Source organism: Mirounga angustirostris, unplaced genomic scaffold, assembly GCF_029215605.1.
Source record: "Mirounga angustirostris isolate CCGP_5_RB_7025 unplaced genomic scaffold, mMirAng1.0.hap1 SCAF_16, whole genome shotgun sequence".
Lineage (NCBI taxonomy): Eukaryota > Metazoa > Chordata > Mammalia > Carnivora > Phocidae > Mirounga > Mirounga angustirostris.
Genome location: NW_026991724.1, coordinates 2,453,797 through 2,478,745, shown reverse-complemented (window position 1 = coordinate 2,478,745; position 24,949 = coordinate 2,453,797). Strand labels below are relative to the sequence as shown.

Below are 24,949 nucleotides of genomic sequence, written 5' to 3'. Positions count from 1 at the left end.
TGCTCTCTCTCTAAAAGAGAGAGAGAGAGAAAAGAAATTCCTGCTCTCCTGGAGCTGATGCTCCAGTGGACAGAGATAGAAACCATGGTGAAGAAGTTACACAGCATGTGAGAGAAAAATGGACTGGTGCGGGGGCTGGAAGAGCTGGGGGAGAGTGTGCACGTGGATTTACCACGTGCCAGCTCTTTGTTTGAGGCTGAGGGTTCAAATGTGAATCATGTGAGGCTCCTGTGGACAAGAAGCTCCAGGGTCATCCAGGGGACACCCAGCATGGGAACCAGTAGTCACCATGCGTGGGAAATGCCACAATGCAGGTAAGAACAGACAACATGGAAACAGAAGTGCCCAAGTGTACGTGTGTTACATCCCCTGCCGGGCGGCTGCTACCACCTGCAGCCACTGCCACCCCAGGGCTCGCCCTGTGCTAGCCCCGACTGCTCGTGCTTCGGCTCCCTGGATCCTTAGAACACCTCCATGGGGAGGAAACTGAGGCTCAGGGACATCAAACTACCTGCCTCGGGGCCCACGGCCCTGTGTCTGAAACCTGACTCATGCCCAATGTCCTGTTCTCCAGCACTTCTGAAGGAACGAACCATTTCTTTTTTTCCATCTGCTGCAGACAGAACACAATTTCTTACATCGATCAGATGCTCAAAACAAAGTGTGTTGAGTGAATGACTGCATTTTAGAGTTGCGTGTTCTGAGCTTTGTTTCCTGTATGTCTCCATTCCTCATCCTCCTCTCCCCAGTCCCGTACACATGGAAGACAGAGAGACATTCAGAGGCGAGCATGCCCAGGGCGCAGATGCGCACGCAGCTCATATTCTGGCTTAAGCACAAGCTGCTTGCCTCCCTGCCTCTTCCCTCTGCCCTACCTGACACAAGCGTGTTTGGAGGACAGTGGGTTCTGGAGCAACATGGACCTTGGCCTCTTCCTCCTCACTCCTCAAGTTATGCCCCCCTCGGGATGGAAGAGCACTGGATCCCTCCTTGCATGCCCAACTCTTGGCCTGGCAAAAGCTCAGGCCTCTGGCCAACCCCAGGCCAGGTGGCCTCAGTGCAATCGTGCATGCCGCAGGAAGCCGTCCAAACTCAAATCCAATTAGCTGCAGCTTCCAAGTCCGTCCGGAATGAAAGGCATGGAAAGGCGTGACCGCTCATCGAAGGCTCCAGGCTTGGCTGTGTGTCTGAGGCTCAGCCCAGCCTCTGAGCGAGCTGAGGAGGAACTCCCCCAAGATGCTCTGTGGGCCCGGAAACGTTCTCCTGGAGCAGGTGGGCCATGGTTTCAGGTTGAACCGGGCTCTGAGTCCAGGGTGTCAGAGGTTTATCTGAAGACTTTCCAAACCTCTTGCGTTGGAAAAATTGCACTTGAAGGCTGCTATGCCCCAGCCATCCAGTGAGACTTCTGGTACCTCTGCCCTCCATCCTGGCCAGAGCCCCCAGAGCCAGCTTCTTCACTTCCACACCCCTGCATTCTCAGCCCTGCACAGAGCCCCTCTGACTTCAAAGGGAAGGACGGAGGGGAGACAGGAGGAGACAGGGGCCAGCCATCAGCAGACAGTATGCCTGTGTGAGCCCCGTACTCGCAGCTGCAACCCCGACAAGAGGGCCACAGCGGGTGCTGATGTGGGGGAAAGAGAAGCTGGAGGGGACCCTTTGAGAACGGGGTCAGGCCTGGCCACGCTCGCACGAAGGTGCAGTTCCAAAAGTGCCCGGAAGCCCTGAACAGGGGCCCTCCACGCAGGAATTGTCTTCCAGAGGTTAGGTCTGAAGAACGTGTGAGAGCCCGCACTACCTGACGTCTGCCCAGCAGCCTCGGACCACCCACGCCCAGGAAAGCTCCACTCCATGTCAGAGAGGAAAATCGGGAGGAGGATACCAGCACCTCCACACCCTGTGAATGCAAGTCTCTCTGGCAGCAACCAGTGCTGTGGGGAAGTGAGTGCTCACACAACCCAGGGTCCTTGGAGAGCGTGGGGCCCAGGATTATGAAGCAGCTTGTCCCTGAACCACACAGCCAGAGAATGGCAGGACCAGGACGGGAGGGAGCGTCTCCTCGTCTGCTCATCGTTTTCTCCACTCTTCCCCAGGGTGAAAGCTGGCTGGGGACAGAGTCTACTGCTCATTCATTCTTACACTCAATAAATATTACTAAAGGCCTGGACCCTTGGTCAAGCCTTTTTTGACAGAAAGTATAGATAAAGGAGGTAGACCAGCAAACCAGCCATTACAAAAGAAGGACTGCAATCACTTATGATCCTAGATGTACAGTCGAGGTACGCACCCTGGGGGGGGGGGGTAGTTTTAAAAGGTCCCAAGGTGATTCTAATGTGCAGCCCAGTGGGATGCCACCTGATCTTCCAATATCTTATTCCCACCATGGAAATGCCTGAGGGACGGGATCCTGGTAAGTGCCGTGCCTAAAAACTCACACGAGGGCCGCTCCCTGTGTTGGAACTGTAGCCCCTCTTCTGATCCTGACTGCCACACTACATCCCCCCACTTCTAATGTCTTCATTAGAACACATTCCTAGAACCTGAATCCAGCTGTTTCCTGGCACCCCAGTGCCACCGAAGCAGCAAACTCAGTCCCGGCTGTCCTTGCACCATGCTGACTCGGGGCATGACCACGGTGACATCCCCACGCAGGTCCCGCAGTGGGTCAGGCTGCTCTCCATCTCAGTAACTCACTCAGTGAACCCACAAATACTTATGGAGCATCAACTCCAAATTGTGGGGTGACTTTGCTCCAAATAAGAGGGTTGAGGTCTTTTAGCATAGATCCAAGTCAACTGGGGTTCCCAAAGGAAACTGGATGAGACTCTTGAGCCAAATGTCCCGATACCCCAAGCCTCATGCATCTGCCTCGCCCCTTCAGCCCACCCATACTTACTGCTCCACCAATCTGGTTAACGTCAACACCACCCCTTCTCTGTCTGCACAGAAACCTCCAGCATCCTTTATGACTTCTTCCTCTGCCTCAGCCCCACATTTCCAAACCAACAGTGCCCACACACACGCTCAGTCCCAGGCAGCTACCTTTTCAACTCCTATGACCTAAATATGTTACACCTCTCCTCGAGCATCCTCCCCCCTTGGCAGGCCATCTTATCCGTCTATTAGGGAGAAGAGGGTTCACTGGGCATTCACCTTCTCACGTAATCACCTCTCCCCACACACATGCTTCTTTTCTTCCTCTTTCTCCCCTCCTCTCTCCCCCAAGGCTCTGATATTCTCAGCACAAGAGTCATTTTCTGCAGGCTGGGACCATGCAGACGCTTCTGACCCCTCGGTGCTGGGCTCATGGTAGGTCTGCAGGGCCTCCTTGCAGAGTGGAGGCAGCAGGGCTGTTCCACCAAAAGCATGTAACTCATGGGATCTATGTAGGGTTGACACACCCGCCCAGCACACCCAGGTCTCTGGGACAGAATTAGGATTTTGCATCCTCAGGGACTCCCAGTGACTGGAGCCAGTCGTCAGGCTACCTGTCTTGTACATCTGTGATCCTATTTCAACAAGAATTCTTCCAAGGTCAGTACTGTTTGCCAGATAAGGAAACTGGATGCCAGAGAGGTGAAAAGCTTGCCTGAGGTCACCCATTCAGGAGGCGAGGGGGCTGCAGTTGAAATCCCAGTGAGAACATTCCAGCTCCCATCCTCCCCACCACCCAGATCCTCTCCACACTGAATGCTTGGTCCCTTCCCAAGGCCATGGGGACACATCTGGGCTTTGTGGTCTCTCAACACTGGCCATGTCACCTGGATGGGGAGAAGGCATCTCCAAGGCTCCTGATTCACATGGACAGACTGTCCCAACCCTCTTGCTTTGTAAACTGAGGCCCAGAAAGACTTGGTGGCTTGTTCTGGGTCCCAGGCAGGTGTCACCAGACCCAGAACCCCTCAAGTGAGTTTTCCTTCCACCGTTTTCCATTGGTGTGAATTTCCCCACCTGGGAGGGAGGTGAGGAATGGAAAACTCCACACCGCATGGCAGAGAAAGAGGAGCTGAGCTTCGCAAGGACTCTCGAGGTCACTCCTGCCTGAAACTCACACGGGTGAGGAGCCCAGGCGTCAGGTGGCCTGGTAATCCCCACGTGACATCCACGGTGGAGCCCAGACACAATGCCAGACCACCAGACAGGTGACTTCCTGCCAGGGGTTCTTTCTACACCTCTTGTACCCTCTTTCCCATCTCTTCTCTCCTAGTGGGGGTTTTAAGGACTAGAATGAGAGACCCAGACTTCATCGTGTATAGTGGCCGGGTGTGGGGCTTATGGACACAGCGAGCTGGTGCAGGACAACAGGGCATGTCCCCATCCTGGGGACGGCCCTACCCACATCCAGCCAACCGCCGCCACAGGGAAGGTCCAGCTGTGGGTGGGTCTCCCGACTGAGCAAGAAAAGCCAGAGCTCTCGGTTTTTAGATAAAATATCCTGTTTTTAAGTGAACAGTGTGTAAAAACTTTAACACATCTATGATCACATCTTCAAATCTCTCGGGTAGGGATATCACTGTGCCCCACGAGGGCAGCTCTGCTGTGACCAACAAGAACAGAAGCAGCCTCTGGCAGAAGTGACAACCGGCATCAGCAGTTCGAAAGGAGACATGTCTGCATAACCTGCCACCCACTTTTAGGTCTGTGGTCGGCGGCGCTATTAGCAGCTGGGCTTCAAAGGGTGAGGAGGACAGCAGGTGGAGGCCTGCACAGTGTCCCTGCTTTCATCCTGTCGTTAATGAGGGTTGGTTTACACAAGCATCAAGTGCTGATAAGGGCACCTGAGGGTCGTCCGTGTAACTGCAGCGGCGAGTAGACAATTTATTGGACAGCCAAGTCCAGCCCATTAGTCATGAACTATTGGAAGACGTTTCGGATGTTGTTTTTAAACCGTCTTTTGAACCCCGGTAGACTTGAACTTCACGTAGGTGGTACCAGGGAGGATGGGGGCGGAGGGCCGCCCGGGAGCCAGCGCGACCACCGCCATCCCGATGTCTGCACGGGGTGGTGGCATGGCACGTGGGGGTCGGGAGACCTGGGGGGCGCATTCGCTTCAGCCTCTGACCGGCTGCACCAACGCGGGGGGCCACGGGCGTCTTCAGCCTTCAGTAACTTCCTCTGTAAGAAGATGCCTCTGGCTAACGTGCCCAACATCCATTTTGCGAGGGACCTTCCTCGTCCCACCCCCGGAAGCCCATGTCCCGGGAAAGCTCAGTCCCAGAGCAGCCTCGTCACTGCCCTGCCAGCCCCGAATCCAACAGCTCTCATGCCCAAGATCGCAGTAAACGTAAAGGTGGTGTGGACGTGTGGGGGAACGTGCCGTTGCCCAACATGCCCATGTTATCCGAGAACCTCACACGGGACGATTCTCTCTGTTGGAAACCTCTGTTGAGCTCGACTTCTCCGGACATCTGGGGTGAGGTGGAAAGACATCTTGAGCCTAAGTTCTCTGTGGGTTCTTTTTTGTGCTCACAGGCTGGGTTTGCCCGCACACGCATCTGTGGAGGGGCTTTGTACGGAGCCTCGGGCCAGAGACAAGGCAGCGGGCCGCCCAGGGGAAGCTCCCGGCCCTCAGGGCTGACCCAGCCTGGCACAGCGCCCACTGGCTTGAATCGCTGTCTACATTTCCCGGGTGCTGTTCTGTGGGAGGTGGGAGAGGGATAAATGCAAGTGACCTAAGGTCTCAGGGACGACTTGAGTTTTATGCGTGCATATGACTCCCTCAGCTCCAGCTAAACGCGGGTTCTGATCCGTGAGCCTTAAGACCCTGCCAGGCACTGGGTGACTGACCCCATAACAGAGACTGGATCCCACGCCCCCCTCTTTGACCCGGTGACAAAGCAAAGTCCTGAAAGGAGTGAACCAGATCCAGGAGCAGACTGAGCGTGCACACTTCACATGGGGTCGTCCACCGGCGACTCTCTCCCGGAGTCGCGCTCAGCCCCCACTGCTCCCTCTCTCGCTCAGGCTACATTCCTGGGAATATTCACCATTTGTTGTTAGCTAATCAGTCAGTGGAACTGTCCAGGTTGGAATCCAACAACGCTCAGGTATGACGACTCCACCCTGCCCGACACCTTCTCTGCCAGAGACCAAGGCCGTAAGTGGATGTCTACTTTCCCTGCTCCCACCTTCTCTGCAGCCCAGCCTCCCCCCTGAATTGTATGTGTTGGCTTCCTTCGCTCCAACCATAAAAACACTAAAATAATCAGAGATATAAACAAGGGTATGCATGCTTTATAAATAAGAAAAACTAGAAGTAGCCTAAACGTCAAGAAAAGGGATTGACTGAATCATTTAACACATTATCTGTTAGATGGAAGAGACGCAGCCATTAGAAACTGTATTTCTGCCTGTGAACAACGGGAAGTCATCACCATTGAAGAGTAATTATAAGGACAAGGTTGCAAAACGCCACAGAGAACAAAACATTGATTTTGTTAAAAAAATATATATATATATATTCATATTCCATAACGGAAAGCTCCAGGAAATGGTGTCAACATCTTAACAGGTTGGTGGCTGGGTATGGAGCTGTGGTGTTCTCTCTTCTGATGTGTTCTTTAGTGGTGTTGTCGACACAGGGCTCTAAAGTCAAGATTTCTGGGTTCAAGTCCCAGCTCTGCTGGTAGCAAGGTTCTGAGCCCATGGGTGCCTCAGTTTCCCCTTCGTAAAAGCGGAAGTGATATGACACCTCCCTCCTAGGGCTAGGGGGTAGGTCTGATAAGGTGCTGTGGCAGAACTGAAGGTCCTGAGAGTTTGGGGTGAGATGGCCACAGGGACCCACCGCGAGGATAAACCTGGCCAGGCTATGACATGGCTCCCCCACCCCACTCAGGTGTACATACATGCACACATGTGTGCACGCATGCACACGCACGCACGCACACACACTTTCCTCCATTCCAAACCTGACTGGACTTCTGATCCTATCCGAGCGCTCCTAGGCCATAGAAGGGCCTTTGCCGCCCTCTGTATTCGCTGTCGCGCCGCGCCCCCCCGCAACCCGGCCGCTGAGGGAACAGGCGGGCAAAGGAGCCACAGGTGAGGAAGCCCCTTCTCTGTGAACCCAGAGGCTCCTGGCGCCCAGCATCCACTCGCTGTGGAAGTCCCCGGCTTGGGGCCTCCACAGGGCAGCATCCTCGGATACGGAAGGGCAGGGCTGACCGCAGGTGGGATCGGGGAAACGCCCCTACTCCGAGTTTTATTCAATGAAGTCCCCTGTTGGGTCCCACCCCATCACATTATACCTGCCCTTATTCAAAAGGAAAAAACAAAACAAAACGGCACGCTTGATCCCGTTCTGGATAGGCACGCACACCGTTTGGGATTTTCTAAATGACAGCACCTGTTAATTGTCTGGTTAGGTATGACCTATTAAACATTTACCGCCCATTTCCTGTACATGTCTGGCGAGGCCAGCAGGAAATTTAGAACAAATTAAGCAGCAGCTGCAGTCCGTCGTGCTTTAATGGCCCCGCCATGATTCTGCGCGGCATTGTAAATATGAGGGGCAGATCTATTAGGGACAGGCGGGTTCCATCAAGAAAGCCTCCGCCTCCCCGTCCTCCTGCCAACCGGGCCCGTAAAGTTAAATTGGCCAGCACGCATCTCTCCCTCCCCGCTTCCCCCCACACCCGTCCATCTGAGGGGAGGCTTTCTCATGTCCACACCCCCTCACCCCTCCCCACCGTTCCCACACGATTTCACATGTGGTCCGAGAGGGGCACTTCCTGCCGTTATAAAAAGCAAAACCGAGACCCCAGCAAAAACAGGCTGTGCGCAGAACACCCAAGTCGACAGTGTGAGAGAGGCTAATCCACTCCATATGACAAACAGCAGTGGCCCAGGGGCAGACCCAGGCCCGAGGAGAGCTCGCCGCAGCCCGTCCCCCACCCCCACTCCCTGCTCAAGTGGACCCTTCAGAACAGGAGAAAAATATTCTTAGGAGCACACCCCTAACTTTAAACTGATTATGTTTGGGTTTAATAGCCTACCATGCATTGTTCTTTCTTCACTTTGAAAATAAACTCTAGGAAGCATTAACGCAAATACAATATAAACACGCTCGTTCCTACATTTTCGCATCTCCTGGGTGTGCTCTGGCTCTCTCCGAAGCCATGGCTTAGCCTGATGTGAGAACCAGATGGATCTTGAAACGGGAAGCTTTGCAATTCTCACCGTGTGAGCAGACAGCTGTCCAGGTGATCTGAGGGAGGAGAGCGCCCCACAACACGACTCGCATAACCGCTTCTACCGCCTCGAAACAGTGAAACCTTCAAGGGCTGCTCTTTCCGGCTGCTCTGCAGAAAAATGCCAAATATTACCTCGGTTATCGAGGGAGGTGTGACCAGAGATTTAGATTTAAAAGAACATATCCTGTGGTAACCATACTTCAGTCAATACTTTTAAATTTCTGGCTCATGTCAGATGCTGGATCCCTGACTCAGTCATTCGGTCCCTGCTGCTAGCCAGCCAGGGGGACGACCCCTTTCCACAGCTGCTCCCCAAGGAAACTGGGCCTGAACATGCTTATCAGTCACCACATCCAAAATAGAACCCTTCTACTTCCTGTTTCCTACTTCCTGCTTCCTACTCCCCAGTTCCATAAACCATTCTTGAGAGGTGCTAAAAATGGAAAGGACAAGATGAAAGAATTAGCCAGAAGATTTATACCAGCCCATAAAAGTCCCCTCAGTGTTCCAGAGACTAAATTGTCAGTTCTACTTTAATTGAACCTTTTACTGAGTGGTTAATCTGAATTTTGTCTATAATTCCATTAAAACCTACTAGGCCAACTGTTTGTGGTTTGGTTGTTCTGGATGACTTGACAAATTAGTCTAGTAAATTTTGGGTGTCTTAAGTACTAAATTAGGTCATTTGTTTAATGAGCCAATCCACTGCCCAGAGTTTGACCCCAACCCACTAGGGTGAGTTCACATGGAGTTCCAAGGCAGAGCCCTCATTTGTCTTATGCTTCCAGAGAAACTGCTCTGGTGAGGGCTGACCATGGAATTCCAACCTTAACATTGATTTGTTAGTGATGATTAGCAAAGTAAATTCCTTTCTTCATTTTCCTTTCTATTCTCCTCTTCCAGTGTTGTCACTGCCGTAATCACCACCATCACCATCCCGTCATCACCATCACCACCATCGTCATCATCACCACCATCACCTCCATCACCACCATCATCCTCATCAACATCACCACCGTTACCTTCATCATCACCATCGTCACCATCACCACCATCCTCATCATCACCATCATCACCATCATCCTCATCAACATCACCATGACCACCATCATCCTCATCCTCATCACCATCACCAGCAACACCCAGTCCCACATGGAGCACTTAATATGTGTCAGCACCCAACTGCTCAGCGCTCTGGGTACCCTACCCAACCCTTACAATGAAATAGTGCCAACATTAGCCTTATTTTCCAAAAGAGAAAATAAATCTTAAAAATGCTCATTTTCCCAAGAGCACATTCAGTCACTCATACTCACACATTCATTCATTAACTCTTTCAACAAGTATTTAGTAAGCATCTACTAGGTACCAGGCAGTGGGGATCCAGAGCTGATTAAACCATAGTTACAACTTCCAAGGGCTTCACCATTCAGTTGAAGAGAGTCATGAATATTAATAAATGTAATGTAATTCTGTAATGTAATTATCATAATTCAGTAGACCAAAGTACACCTGGGGCACAAAGGAATAAGTAACCAACTTTGTCTCTAAAACATTCCCTGAATTATGTATATGAATTCCAGCCTTTTCGACGATATCCATTCACTAACATAATATCCACCCAGAAGGTCGTGTGTATGAACTTGTTACCTTCTGAGAATCAGAAACTCCCTTAGCAGGCTCTTCTGTGTGTGTATAGTACAGAGGGGCTGACATTCATAGCTGTGACTCAGAAGAATGACCACCTTTCCTAACCGCACTGTGAATTAGCCACCACTCCTCTCTGGGAAGGACTGTATGGCTGATCTAGCCATGAGTACCAGAATGGCATGGACAGTGTCATTTTCCTTCACGACCCGCTATGCTAAACACCGAACGGGGGACACCACAGGTTCTGAAGAGATGTTGGTTGACTTGATTAGCTTTGATTTGATTGGGTTTTCTGGAAAATCAGTTCTCTATATAGGTTCTAGGTAGTGACTCTATTAACCAGGGTGGGGCTGCTTGTTTCCAGCCCAAATGGGATGACATGAGCTTGGTGCAGACTCTCCAGTTATGACCATCTTGACTCAAGAAATAATCTTAGGTTTAGATATGCTCAGAACCTTAATTCAGCAAAAGAGAGAATAAGAGCGTTCTTCTCTTATTATTACCTTCTTGAATATCCCCCATGCTTGAGAGCATTTCATTTCCTATCTGACCTGCTCTACACATTTAAGGACCGACCATTCCAACGCTGGCAAGTAGTCAATCCACAACACACCCTTCTGAGCCGTGATATTTGGTTTTGTTATTTTACAAAGGGCTCCTGAGACACTGAGCTGAGAGGAGGGACTTCTGGGGGGCGGTAGCCCAGTCCCCTTCTGGCAGCTCTGGCTGCACATTCGTGTGACAACTGTGACGTGAGTATCTGAGAGGCAGCATCCCGAGTCCACCTGCACCAGCTCCCACCCACATTTCTCTGCCCTGTGTCTCAATAGGCACCGACGAGGGGATTAAGCATTTAGGAAAAACAAGAACCAGTGGGCAATCACCTCATGTACTCAGACTACGGATGATAACAATGCAGATGAAACTGTCCATTTAAGCTTTTCGTATTTGCTGCAAGTACACAAAACCTCAACTCAGACACACACACACGTACGGGAGGGCAGGGATTTGTGCACATGCACACACATTGATGTGGACCTTGGAAATGATACATGAAGGTAGAGACAGTCTCATGAACCAACAGGGGTCCAAAGGAGACTCTAACGTTGTCTAACTTACGATTCCACATCACCTTCCTGCCCCATTCTAGTCTCTACTGATACATCCCTTCTCTGAACTCCCTGGAGTGTGCCAGTCACCCCATCTAGGCTGTAGGTCAGTGGGGGGGGGGGGGTGCTGTGCTTTTCCCTCCATTTTAATTGACATTATAAATACACGGGGAAGTGCACAACCAGTAAGTGTGCAGCCTAAGTATACCCTGGTGTTGCCACCACCCGGATCAAGTACGGAGTATTTCCACTCCCCCAGTGAGCTCTCTGTGAAACCGCCCTCCTTCTGCCTGTCACCCCTGAAATGAGCAGAACCTAGGGGCTCAAAGCACTGGCCCGCTCATTTGGCATCCTTCATGGCTGTGTGATATTCCTTTATCAGATGCCTCACTTCTCCAAACGCTTCCTCCATAAAATGATAGCAGCAATCACGCTATCGACCCTCTCCAGCCAATGGCATTCTTTTGAGGATAAAGTGAGGAAATGCCCACAAAGTGCCTGCTCCACGGTAAATGCTGACGACCACTTAGCTAGGATTAGCATCGTCGCTGTAAGATGCCAGTACGGAAGGTGTTGGGCAGTTTAACGGCTCTCCCACGTGTGGGTGTGGGCACCCTGTTGTCTACTGTCCTCCAGAATTCCTGGTGGTGGGCTTCGCTGAGATGCTTATGGTTGCTAGTAGTTTGCTTATTCTTATCCAGCTGTGTGGGGTAAACTTGGCTCCTCTGCCCCTGGTAGGAGCGCTTGGGAGGACATCACGCCCGGGAGCTCTGGCGTCCTTGCAAAGCCAGAGAGGACTAGAGGCAAACGATGAGAGGGCCCACCTCCCCGGCACCACAGGCTCACTCCTTCTCCGGATTCAAAGGGCTGGGCTGCAAGCTACACAGCAGGATGTCCTCCTTGTGGCCCTTCCCTTTGCTTTTCGGTTTCAGCAGGGGAAGCCCCCTCTCCCGCACTTCTTCCCACCCCTCTGGACTAGCACCACTCTCCACACTCAACCCTGCCCTGGTGCCCTTTGCCACGCAGCCTGTCAGGTTTCGATTAGGCCAGGGGAACACCACAGGAAATGAGTCAAGGAAAGGAAGGCTGTGATGTTTTTTTAATTTCGAATACCAGATTTATTTATTTATTTTTTAAATGGCAGCGTCCCAGCAGTGCCAGGTCGAGGAGGAATGCAAAAAATGTGTAACTCGAAACGTTTGAGGAGCAGCTAGATCCTCCAATTGTTTCTGATAAAAACCCTTTGGAAGCTCTCAGCTGTCCCCTGGGAAGACATCTGCCGTGGGAGGCGGACGCCGGGATCATGTCCAAGGTCGGGGTGGGAAGTGGTCAGGTTCCGACCACCACGGCCAGCCTTCCTTGGGCTCCTCAAACCTCTGTCTACTGGCCTGGCTGCAAGGGAGCTGCACGGACCTGGACCCGTCCCTGACCTTGCTGACCCCCAGACTCCAGAGGGGGTGTCATGACTGTTTAGTGAGGCTCAGTTTCCTCTTTTTGCCAAAAGCATGATTTGAATTGAATATATGGGTCATCTAAACCCTCCTCGCCTCCAATGCCATAAGAACTGCCTGTCAGTAGAAGCTGGCCGGTCAGGATCCCGCCAGAGACACAGAATCAGCAGGAGAGAGATAGTAAGAGATCAATTTCAGGGGATTGGCTTAGTGAAGGCGGGGCCCGCCGGGCGAGTCCAGCATCCGCAGGCCCCTGGCCGGACCTCTCGGGCGTGGGCTGGAGCCGCCGTGCACACGCGGGGCTTCTCCTTCTCCAGGGAAGCGTCAGCTCTGCTCTCGGGGCTTCCAGCTGAATGAGCCAGGGCTGCAGAGACAATCCAGAACCATCTCCCTGCTGAAAGTCACCTGATCGGGGACCGCAGTCCCATCCGTGCAGGACACTGTCCCCACGGCACAGAGGAGTGTTTGATTACAGAGATGGGCTCGGCAGCCTCACCAAGCTGACACACTGTGGCAACCGAGGCACGGTTCAAATCTGGGCAGGCTGGCTCCAGAGTCCACACTGGTACTATTTCATTATTATTATTATTATTAAGTCAATAGAATTTATTTTTAGAACAGCTGTAGGTTTACAGAAAATCCGAAAAAGAAAGTTCAGAGTCCCCACCTGTCCCTCTGTGTCCCTTATGCACAGAGTCCCTGTGACTAACATCTTCTGCTACATTTATTAGAGTCGATGAACCCACACTGATACATTATCATCACTCAAAGTCATAGTTCCCCTTAGGCTTCACTCTCGGCGGTGGACATCTTCTGGGCTTGACAAATGTATAATGATGTGTATTCACCATTACAGCATCACAGAAAGATCTCACTGCCCTGAACATCCTCCGTGCTCTGTCTGTTCGCCCTGTCCACGCACACTCCTGCCACTGATCTTACTGTCTCCATGGTTGTGCCTTCTCCAGAACACCACAGAGTTGGAATCCTGTCTTATGTGGTCTTTTCAGACCGACCTCTGTCACTTAATGATATGCACTTAAAGGTCCTCCAGGTCTTCTCCTGGCGTGATAGCTCATTTCCTCTTAGCACCGAATGATAGTCCACTGTCTGGGTGTGCTGAAGTTCCTTTTTCCATTCACCCACTGAAGGACATCTTGGCTACTTCCGAGTTTTGGCAATTATAAATAAAGCTGCTGTAAACATCTGTGCACAGATTTTTGTGTGGACATAAGTTTTCAACTCCTTTGGGTAAATTCCAAGGAGCACGATTGTCGGATCATATGGTAAGAGTATGTTTAGCTTTGGAAGAAACCACTAAACCATCTTCCAAAGTGGCTGCACCATCTTGCCTTCCCACCGTCCCACCGTCCCACCGTCCCACTATAAATAATGCCTCTCTTGAGTATACAGGCGGAGTATGCAGGCGGAGCTCAATGCAGGGGGCCGTGCAGGGCGGTCAGCCCCACCCCGCTCTCCGCGTCCACGGAGTCCAGCGTCTCTCTGGCAACCATCCCACTCCACCCTCTCTCAATTTTAGCTCAGGTCACGGCCAGTTCAGTTATTTGAATGTCTGCAGGAATCTGCGTCCTGCTGGTCTCCCGGTGGGGAGTCCGGAGGGGATACTGAGGATGCAATCATGCTGGTCTGGCCTGCACCCATGTTTCTTATTTCTCATTTGCAAATAAAAATACTCGGCCCCTCCAAGGCCCACAAACTGCCACCTCCCCAGCTGGCCACGCACTGCAGCCATGGGGTAAGGCAGCCGCAGCAGGGCCTGGGACACGGGAGCACCTGCGAATCCCAGCACGGAGGCAGCCACGTCCAGGGAAGGCCTGTGCCTGTCCCTGGGCCTCACTGAGCACTTTCAGACATGGGAGTCATTTTCCAGGGGTTGCGGTTGAGGCCTGGCTGTCCTCGGGTGAACGTCTGTGGAGCACTTACTACACGCCTCGTGGAGCACGTTGCTGGCATCTCGTGACGTGGATGCCGCATGTCCCCACTTCACAGACACGAACCTGAGGCTCGAGGCGGATACGTGACCTGACCGAGACCACGCAACCGCGGAGACCACGCAACCGCGGAGAGCACAGAGTGGGGCTTCAGGCCCAGCTTCCTTGACGCCTGGGCGCACAAGACACCGCAGTCCACGAACAACTACTGAGTGCCTACTGCATACTGTGCACACACCGATTCTCCTTGGAGTCCTAAACTCGGTGGGGCAGCTGTCACCTCCCCACTGCGCAGACACCAGGAAGGAGGCCAGGGCACGGGAGCAAGATCTGGTTAATAGCAAGCCCGACTCTTCCCACTTGGGGACATGAGTCTGGCATCCGTTGGGTTCCCACCTCAGCCCTTCCTGGACCATCTGCATGACACTGGTTTGACTATCCCACCCGCAAGACTGAAACCACAGAGTGCCTTCTTCACAGGCTTCCGGAAACCCCCAGCCCAGAGCCCAGGCACAGAGAGCATAAGTTGCCATTTCTATTACTCCCTCTCCCCATTCTGGTCTCAGTGGGAAGAGGCAGGTGGCAGCCTCCGGCCAGGACCCTTCTCAATGGCGAGAAGGAGACCCGCCCTCTATACCCAACCGTGAGAAGCCCCTTCCCACCTCCTGTTCTGAACGGCAAACATCCCTCGACTTCCCAACCCCAGAGCCAGGTCCCGCTGAGAGCGGGGAGCTCATGGAGCAGACAGAGCTGGAGCCAGCACTGAGTGCCATGAAAGCCACCCGAGCTCTCCGGCCAGAACAGACCCCAGGGGGACGTGCTGGATGGGGCAGAAGTCACAGCAGTCTGAGAGCGTCCAGCTTCCCGACGGGTTCTGCTTCACGTGAATATGGCTTCCCTTCTTAACCAGATCGTTAAGACGCTTGGGCCAGGCTCCCGGCCACGACCCAGAGTCCCTCCTGCCCACCCGAGCGGCACTTCCCCAGCAGCCTCCAGGAGGCCCCAACCTCCTTTTTTAAGAGGTTCCAAATGGTCCCCAGTCGTGTCTTCCTTCCATGAGACACAGGCAATTTAGGTGTCATGGGGGCCTTTGTAGAGATGTCAATGGATTATTTCACGAGAAGGAAACCCCCTCTTTACACCCCAACGTGGCTTCTGCTATGGAGATGAAAGAACTGGGAAGGCAGGCCTGAAAACAGATAATTCATGGGACTGTCAGAGCGTGATCTGAATGACATTCACACCAGGCCGAGCCGGGGAGGGGGCTGCAGAGCCCAGGGGGTCTCGCTCCAGGGGGACGCAGGCCCGGCTCGCAAGTGCTGAAGTGATAATCCAGCCCACGGGGCCTGGACAAAGCTGGACATTTTGTCCTTGCTGTCAAAACGCCACAAGCTCAGGAGCAGATGGAGTGGTGTTGGCAGTCGTAAAACGCCCCCGGCCCACCAGGGACAAGCAGGTTAACAGAAGGGATTGGCGCCATGCATGTCATAAAAGCCCCACAGACCTGTCATGTTCCGATAAATCTTGATTCTGTAACGGAATAGCACTGTGGTTCCCAGCCTTGGGTTTCACAGGTGAGCCGTGGACTGATGGATGGTTTGGGAGCTGGGGGGACGGGGGGGGAGGACAGAGGAAACCTTACACGCCACCCCTACCCCCTCTCCGGCTCTCTAGCGCCAGGCAGGAAATCCAGGCTGCAAGAGGATATATGGGGCATTTGTTACCCGGATCCATGCTGGAATGCTGGAAGGCAACCAGGCTCCGTCCCCATCACTCGGCCCTCACGGTGGGTAAACCAGAGGAGCTTAATAAACACTGGCAGTTGCCCTGTCTCGGTGAGGCTCCTGGGCTCAACCGCTGGGTAAACAGAGGGCTAAGGGGGTGGGGTCCCTTCACTGCCCACGGGGCTGCACCCGCCCGCCCTGCACCCTGCACTGACCCCCACGCCTCAGGGAAGCGCTCCTTTCTAGGCTCCATCTGCCCAGAGGGGACACCTTTGGGTCATCTGTCCACGAAGAGCTGCCCTGTCCTGTGTCCCACAGTGGTGCCATCTTGCCCGCAAGACCCTTGTTAAACGTCCTCTCTGAACGCTTCCAAATGAAGCATGAGACAGAGCGCTGGGGTCTGGTGGGGGCGGCAGGGGACGGGAGAGGGTGACATGGAGCCACGGCCCCCACACCCGGACGGGCGAGGGGCCTCGGCCGGCGGGGCTACGGTTCTGTGTGACTTCCATGCAGGAGCTGTACCTCCAACTTGGTCTCCCACTCAAGCAGACGTTTTGGAATGTGAGGGAGTGAGAGTGACTTGTTTACGGAACAACCCTGAGCCACTCCGAGCTGGGGGTACAAGCCAGTGCTGTCTAAGCAGTGACTGTCTCACGGGGGCGACCCAAAGGTTCCAGAGCCCAGAACGCCAAGGGTGCTGCTGACCGACCGGGTCCCGTGGGGGGGGGGGGGTAGGTCTCCTCAACCGGCCCCGGGGGGACCCCATCCACGCTCGCCACCAACAGATACACCCCACCTCCTGGGCTGCTCTGCCCCTTGGCCTTCGGCGCCCTCAACGCTTAAAGACAGGTCATGAAAACCAGGGGGCCCGCCCTCCTCTGCCCCATCACGCAGCCGGCCGGTGGGAAACGCAACAAGACTGCGGGCCGCACGCTGGCGGCCAAGCCTGTCGGTAGCACCCCGCTCCCTACTCAGACAGGCTGCTGGGGAGGCTTGCGCCCCGGGGCTGTCCTCATGCTCTGCAGCCAGGCCAGCTTCTCTGTTTGCGGTTCCCCTGGGTCACCTGCCTGGGAGCTGGGAACTCAGAAAAATGGAGGTGCAGCTGCCTTCAAGGGGACTGTGCACAGACTGGGGAGGGGGCGCTCACTAGCCTCCCCCCACTGAGCTCCAGTGTCCTCGTGACTCCAGGCCAGCCTGCCCTGCCCTCACCCCACCGGTCCTCTTGGGCTTCACACTGAGTTCCTCAACGTTCCTAAAGGGACCCTGTTCTCCTACCTCCTCATCTTGGCATACTCAGTTTTCTCTGCTGAAGCCCCTGCCCCCTCGTCCTCACTTGGACCCCAACTCCTCCTTTTACACCTCCTGTTCTGACTCAGGGCCTGCAATGTAGCCGATGGCTCCCTTTCCCCACTGCCCACTGCCCACCAGGATCCCCAGCAGGGTCCGCCTGCCCTCTTCTGCCCCCACCCCCTGGAACTGGGCCTCCCGCTCCCTGAGGGCTACAGCCCCAAGGTCCAAAGTGCCCCCCACACCCTCGCAGTTCCAACCAGAATGGCAGTAAGCACGGCCCCCCAGAGGAGACAAGGAAGGCCCTGAGGCATCTTGGAGGCGGTGGGGACTCTGGACCAGGACGGATGAGACACAGGGGTCGTCAATGGAATGTGCACCAGAGACAGGAAGCGGAGTGGGAAGTGCTCGGGCCGTTGGGAATGGGCACTTTGGGGGTGGCAGCTAAAGGGACGAGGGGTCTTTTTGGGGTGACAAAGCGTTCCGGAACGTATTGGGATGAATATTCTAAAAGCCACTGGATCGTACATTTTAAACGGGTGACCTGCGTGGCGTGTGAACGGTCCCTCAGCACGGCTGCTACAGAAGTAATGAATGAAGAACGGAATCCCACAGCCCATCCCAGGCGGCCGTGGACACGAGCAGTGCTGGGCTGGCCTGGACCTGGCCTAACTGTGCTGCTTGCTGACAGGGGGCCTTGTCCCTCCGGCCTCCTGGGCCACCGTGTCCTCGTGTAGAAAGCGGTGATGAGCTGGACGTCCGTCCAAGGACACCGAGACACATAAATATAAGGAAATGAAAGGAAAGTACGTGGCCCAGCAGCCACTGTAAATTCTCAGCAAACAGTACGAAAACCAACAAGAAGAAAGTGATTCTGGCTGCCTGAGCCCCGCATGAATCCAGGGGGACCAAGCGTCCCGCTCATTCCGCACTTGCTCCTCCACGGTGCCGAGCGGTGCCGTCAGCACCTGATTCTGCAGAGGGGAGCGGGCCTCCTCCCCGGGGGTGGCGGGCAGCCCACCACCCGGTCCTCAAGGCAGCGCGGAGGCCTCTCCCAAGATAAGCGCCCGCCTGTTCGCCCGCGCCCTCGTCATCTGTGCAAGATTTCTGGCCTGCAGGCTGCAGCTCCCACTGTCAGGAGGGGCCAGCGCCGCCACAAGATTAATGAAGGAGAAGGAAATGTAATAATGCACGGCCAGCCCGCCAAACTGCATAAATCTCTCTGGAGATCGCACAGGGGACGCAGTCCTCCCTCGCTGGGCCTTGAGAAAGGGCATCCTCCAGGTTAAACGGAGTCTGGGAAACAACGCGGGCCTGACATCACAGCTCACCTGCACACACAGGAGCCCGAGCCACGCAGGGGCCGGTGGCCGAGGAAGATCACTGCCCGGGGGGTGAGGGGGCCAGTAACAAGGGGAAAGCCAGCCGGAGGCAGCCGGGCCGATGGACGAAGACCCCAGCACGGGCTTCGGTTCAAATCCAGGCCTGCCTCTCACTAGCTCTGAGATGCTGGGTGGGTTTCTGTTTCTCTTGGCTTCAGCGTCTTGTAAAATGGGGACAAGGACGGAATCCCCACAGGGTGCTCTTGTGGGGCTGGGCCGCATGGCCTCAGAGGGGCTGCTCTTACGGCCGTGCACTGGCTCTGCCTCATCTCCCTTCAGCCGGACACTCAGGAGAGAGGAATGATCCGTCCCGTTTTACAGATGTGTGAACTGAGGCCCAGAGCAGGGCGCACTCATCCCAAGTTCCACAGCGAGGAACGCCCAGGCCTCGCTGCGCTGCCTTCTGGCGGCCTGAACGAGCAATTCAAAGTGCGGCGGTCCCTCCCTGTGACTCTTTCCGTTTTGACCCCGGGGCCTCCCACAAGGCTCACGGGCTGCCATTTGTTACGACTGCCTCCGGACCCTCAGCGGCAAGAACAAACGTCCCCCTCCCACCTCCCATGGTCCCCACAGCACGCCACATGCAAGTGGCCTCAGATCTGCTCCAATGGGGGACTGTCTCCCTGTCCATCCCTCCTGCCACTGCCCCTCCTGACTGGAATCGTGAACCGCCGTTTCGGCCCTGCCTGGGGTCTGCTCGGTGTATGGGCAGCTCGGAGGTCGGTAACCCGAGCTGGACACCCACTGTTGCTGAGAAGGGGGGACCCCTTAATGGTTCTAGCAGATGCCGCAGGGAGGGAGAGGCCGCAGGCAGCCCCCAACTGCCCACCCGGAGATAACCCCTGACCCCTGCCTCTCTCAACGGGCAAGTCAAAAAGTCCGAGCACTGGGGAGGCCAATAAATCCTTGGGCGTCGGCCTCCCAGGATTCCGGCCTCCCGCCTGGGGGAAGGTGTTTAAGCTTCTTGAAAGAACTCGTTTGCTAACCCTGCAGGAAGCTGCTCAGGACCTGCTGGGACTGCGGACAGTCGGGGCTCTGGCGCAGGTTCTAGAACAGCGGTGCTGCAAAAAGCATCTGGGGGCGTGCGTCCCAGCACCACGCTGAGCAAGGCCACCGGGTGTGGGCGCCATGGAGGGTGCTGGCCGGCAGTGGGGGGGACCCCCAAGCTTCTCTTGCTGCTCGCCCCTGGGACGCCTGGGGGTGGAGGTCCCTGGCACAAAGGGGGCCATTTACTATTCAAGAGAACGTCAGACTAGATAACAGGACGGATTTAAGACCATATATTCATATGGCTAAAATTCAAGGCACAAAAAGGCATTTCCCTGTGGCCTTTCCACACGGGCACCTGCCCGGGGTTCGAATACCTGGAAAGCTCGTAGGCACAGAAGCGGGTGACTGTATGCACGCATGTCCATGAGCACACACACTACACACGTAAGTTTGCACACACGGGAAGTCATTCCAGGGCGGGCCCCGTCTGCACAAAGGGAAGCACATTATACATACGGTTTGGAGCTTTGTGGTTGTTCATTCATCTGTTTTGAAGTTCCTTCCATGTTGTCATATAAAGAGCCCGTCATTCTTCTTCATGGCTGTATACTATTTCCTGGGATGCCCCCTACTGATGGGGCCTTCCTGACAAATGTCACTTCTCCTTGGGTTCCCACATTAGGTGGCATCCCCACCGTGGCCATCTGGGACTCCAAGTCACTCTTGGCCCCGTCCCTCCTCGTCCCTCTCAATCTCTGTGCTGCCTTTTCTGGGGTCCAGCTCTCGCCTGAGGCTCTGTCAGTGGCTGGGTGACTCTCAATGTCCTTCTGCATCTTGACAAGTGCTCCTCTTGGTGACCTGACCCCTCTCACACACGGCACAGCTTCTCTCGTATGTCTGATGGGAACACAGTACGTGCTGGATCCACCTCAGTGAAGCGAGCGTAGGGAGAGTACGTCCTGGTGGGGGGAAGTTGCCTCCACCTCCGCCACGGAGCATGGGGCATTCAGATCTGCCGGAGGGTACTGCACGCGGAGGAACAGGAGGGGCTCAAGGGAGGCCTGGGGGTGGGGGGACGTCTGACCCTCTGTGTATCAGCCGTGTAACCTGGGTCTCCTCCAACCACCTGTCCAGCAGCGGCCAGGAAGCCACGGAGGCCGCCGAGCACGGGGCGCCCCCACGGGAGGCAGAGCCCCTGGCCAGCCACCCCGCAGCTCTGAGGCCAGCCCCGCCTGGGTCCACGTCCTGGGCCCCCTTCCTCCCAGCGAGGCGACGCTGGGCAGATTCCCTCCCTCTCGGAGCCTCAGTTTGGGGATAATTCTAACAGTACCTGCCCCTCCAGCCCACGGGCTTGTTTGGACGAGTCAGTGAGATGGGGTTCGCCTGTCCAGCCGCCGCACCGCATGGCAAGTGCTCAAGGCATTTTTGCTTTTACTGCTGTCCCAATGCTGTCGTGTGTGTGGCCGCCGTGGCCGCGGCTGTTCTCCCGACACCGCGGGCCTTCCGCACAGAGGCCCCGCGCCCACCGCAGCGCGACCCTGCGCACCCAACGCACTGTGAGCAGGTGCTGGGGATTGCCGCTTCCTCATTCCCTCCAGGTGCTCCCGGCTGCTTCCCCGCCCATCCTCACCTGTGGCCCCGCGAGGGAACACGCACGGTGCCTTTGCTGGGGGAGGCCTGCCCGCAGGCGGGGGGTTGAACCAAATGGCCTTTTGACCTCTCTCCCGCCCGAGCAGCGGGATTTGGGATCACCGGGCAAGCGCACGGGCCAGCGACATTAACTCCTCTTTCCGGAAGTGCGAGGTGATTCAGCCTTCGGCGGCTCTCAGGGGCTGTGTTAGATAAGACTTGCCTCAGGCTTTCCCCCAGGGCTCGTGGAAGTCTCTGGGTCTGTGTGACATCAGCTTGTGTCCTCCCGGTCCCACCAGTGACCTTCCACTGACCTTTGGAGACCGGCGAGAGAAAACGTCATCTTTCCCCTAACCCACTGAACTCTCAGAAATGACGAAGTGACAGAGGCCGCCGGGGCCTTTCCAGAAGGGCCTCGGCCCCCGCCAGCACCGAGGCTGAGAGAGAGCACCCACGCCCCGCCTCGCGCTGGAAACGGCCGAGATCTTCCTGAGAGGCTCTCTCCTGCGAGGCCCGGAAGAGCGAGCAGGAAGGCAGGGGGCCGGCCGATAGGCCACCTAAAGGAAGAGGAGGAAATGGCCAGCAGAGTCTAGACGCGTTATCTTGCCCCCCGTGCGGGCACCAGCCCCACGCTCATCCATCGTCCCTGGGACCGACTTCCTGCCGCAGGATTTACGCCAATGACTTCACCCTCTTGCTATCTCGACTGTCCCATTGCTGCCCGCTCGGGGCTCGCAGGAATTAGGGGCCAGATAACAAGTCTAGACAGCTCAGAAGTTTTAAACGGATTGTTCTCCAGGGGGAGGAGGATGGCTAGCAACTAGCTCTCGGGCCCGAATGCTGACACCCTGGAGCACGCTCAGATGCCGAGTGTGTGTGGAGCGGGTGAGGCATTTGCTCTCCCCGTGCGGCCCCAGCACCCCGAGGCTGAAAACGGGCACCCGCGGCACAGTCGGGGGCCCACCTCCCCCCCCCCCCCGGCTGCGCCTGGCTCAGGTGAGGCCCCCGCGGCTGCCTCGGCTTGTGCAAACCACAGGCCACGATGAGCGGCAAATGGAAGTCCACCCAGCGCAGCTCCAGCTTCCCTCCACGTGGTCGCTGCTCGGAAGCACTAGTTCAAACACTAAGTGTCTCACGGGAAGGTGTCATGGTGCCCCTGCTTTGCAGGTGAGCTGGACACACACCTTTCCCTGCCCGTGGGGCTGCACCCGCCTGAGGCCGGCTGTCCCACAGGTAACCTGGCAGCCCCCTTTCCCTCCTTCTTCCGCCCGGTTACGGGCTGAATTGTGGACGCCTCGCTCCCAGGACCTCAGAATGTGACCTTATTTGGAAATAGGATCCTTGAAGATGTAATTAGTTAAGATGAAGTCATACTGGCATTGGCCTCCAATCTAACATGACTGCGTCCTTATAAAAACGGGAAAGGCGGACACAAACACGCACACAGGAAGAACAGTGAAGATGAGGGTGGGCGTGGGGCGATGCATCCACCAGCCAAGGGACATCGAAGAGGCCAGCAAACCACCGAGAGCCGGGGGAGAAGCCTGGGACACAGTCTCCCCCATGGGCCCAGGAGCAACCAGCGGCCCTCCACCAGTGCCATGAGAGCTGGCGGGCAGTGGTCCCAGGTGAAACCCTATGAGGGTGATCCATGCAGTCCCCCCGAGGCCCAGACGGAGGGAGCCCTGCTGCCCACACTGGTCACCCTGAACTGGTTCCTTCTTTTCCCCGTCGTCTGCCTCACCCCTACCACCGCCCCCTGCCTCCTGAGGCCACCTCCCAAATGAACCCCTTGCTCTCACGCCTGAACCCGGTCTGCACGGGGTCCAGACTGAGACCCTGGCAGATCACAGAGCTCTGTGCAGAGAAACCAGGGTGAGAACATATATCCAGGCTGCACGCTGGGTTCTCTGGGTCTCTCAACAGAATATCTGCACCCACATTAAAACCGGTGTGATGGGTGTCACGGCAGAAGCCGCTACATTACCCACCCTGCTTCTTAGGTGAGAATACTGATTGTAACTAGACTTGGGATGGTCCAGCCCAAGGACTCACCATCTCAGAATCCACCCTTACTAAAGACACAAGGTCCCAAGTAGATATGACTGTGTCTCTCTTCTGGCCAGTGGGGTGGAAGGGAGCATGATGTCCAGCTCCAGAATGTGCTGCATCCTGCATCCGATGCAGACTGCTGAAGGGATCTCCTGCCTTCCTCCTCCTCCTCCCCTCCTCCCCTCCTTCTCTTCTTCTCTTCCTCCCCTCCTCCTCGTCCTCCCCTCCTGGTCCCCTCCTCCTCCCCCCTTCCTTCTCCTCCTCTTCTTCCTCCTTCCCTCCTCCTCCTCTTCCTCCTCCCCCTCCCCCTTCATTTTCCTCCTCCTCCTCCCCTCCTCCTTCTCTTCCTGCTCTTCTCCTCCTCTTCCTCCTTCCCTCCTCCTCTTTCTCCTCCTCCTCTTCCTTCTTCCCTCCTCTTCCTCCTACCCCTCCCCCCTCGTTCTCCTCTTCCTGCTTTTCTCCTCCTCCTCCCCTCCTCCCCATCCTCCTCTCCTGGTCTCCTCCTCCTCCCCCCTTCCTTCTCCTCCTCCTCCCCTCTGCTTCCTCCTCCTCATCTCAGACTAAAGAAGGGTGTGGTTGAAAAATGCTGCAGAGTCTACTATTGATATTTCTCCATCAGAGCCAACTTGAAGCTTGTGACTCTAGCAACCCTTTCATCCATTTCAGAGAGCCAAAGGCAGCTTTCATTTGCATTAATCCAAAAATAATAAAGTGAGAGAAATTGTTTTAAAAATTTGGGAAAGAATATGGGTGAATCCCAGAACTGATGAGTCCAGGAAAGACGAGGATGTCAGAAGCAGCCTGTCCTGATAAAACTGGAAAGTACGCCCCTCCAACAGGTGAGGGGTGACCTGACACATGGCGTGGGGGTCACTGGAAGGCCCGCTTGCCTGAACCCACAGGAGCCCCATTTGGAGGAATTTCCTAAAATGACAATGAGCAGGAACAATGGGTGAGTCAGGTCTTTAATTGCCAGAAACGATCTGGATTTTCATAGCGATGTTGAAGTGTTTAGAAAGTCTGTGTTACATAAAGATAAACTCATGAGGGCCAGAGGCTGAGGAGCAGCCAAGAACAGTTAGGAATTTGCGCTCCGCACTGTCTCCCATGGAGGGTTAGCAGTGTGTTTTTGAGGCATGGAACGGGACCGGTTTATATCGAAGACACCGCCCCCCTGCCCCCCTTGTTGGCTGCACAATGGCCAGGTCAGCAGCTGTGTCTCATCCCAGCAGATCTGGTGTGTCACTAGGATTGGAGGGAGGAGCTTGGGACTCCTGGAAATGACGGTGCTGGCACATCTCTCCTCCTAGGGACAAAAGCATGTGCTTAGGGTCAGACCTGGCCAGAACTCTCCTTGATACTCGCTAGCTGTGTGCACTCAGGCCAGACGTTTGGCCTCTCTGAGCTGCACTTGACACACCTCTTAAATGAACTCAAGATTGGGTTCTGTGAAGATTGAAGGAAATAACATAAGTACCGGCTAAAGACCTCATCTGCTTAGGCAGCTCTGACAAAACATCACAGACCAGGGCTT

At 55.2% G+C, this 24,949-nt stretch overlaps 1 long non-coding RNA gene across 1 annotated transcript; it reads right to left on the bottom strand.

Moving 5' to 3' along the window:
* Window positions 1-4,116: 4,116 nt before the first annotated feature.
* On the bottom strand, window positions 4,117-21,834 carry LOC123855191 (uncharacterized). The gene is made up of 3 exons (XR_010408165.1): window positions 20,251-21,834; window positions 8,176-8,297; window positions 4,117-5,634 (listed from the first exon to the last, which is right to left on the bottom strand). It is a non-coding gene; the product is annotated as an uncharacterized LOC123855191 (long non-coding RNA).
* Window positions 21,835-24,949: the final 3,115 nt, after the last annotated feature.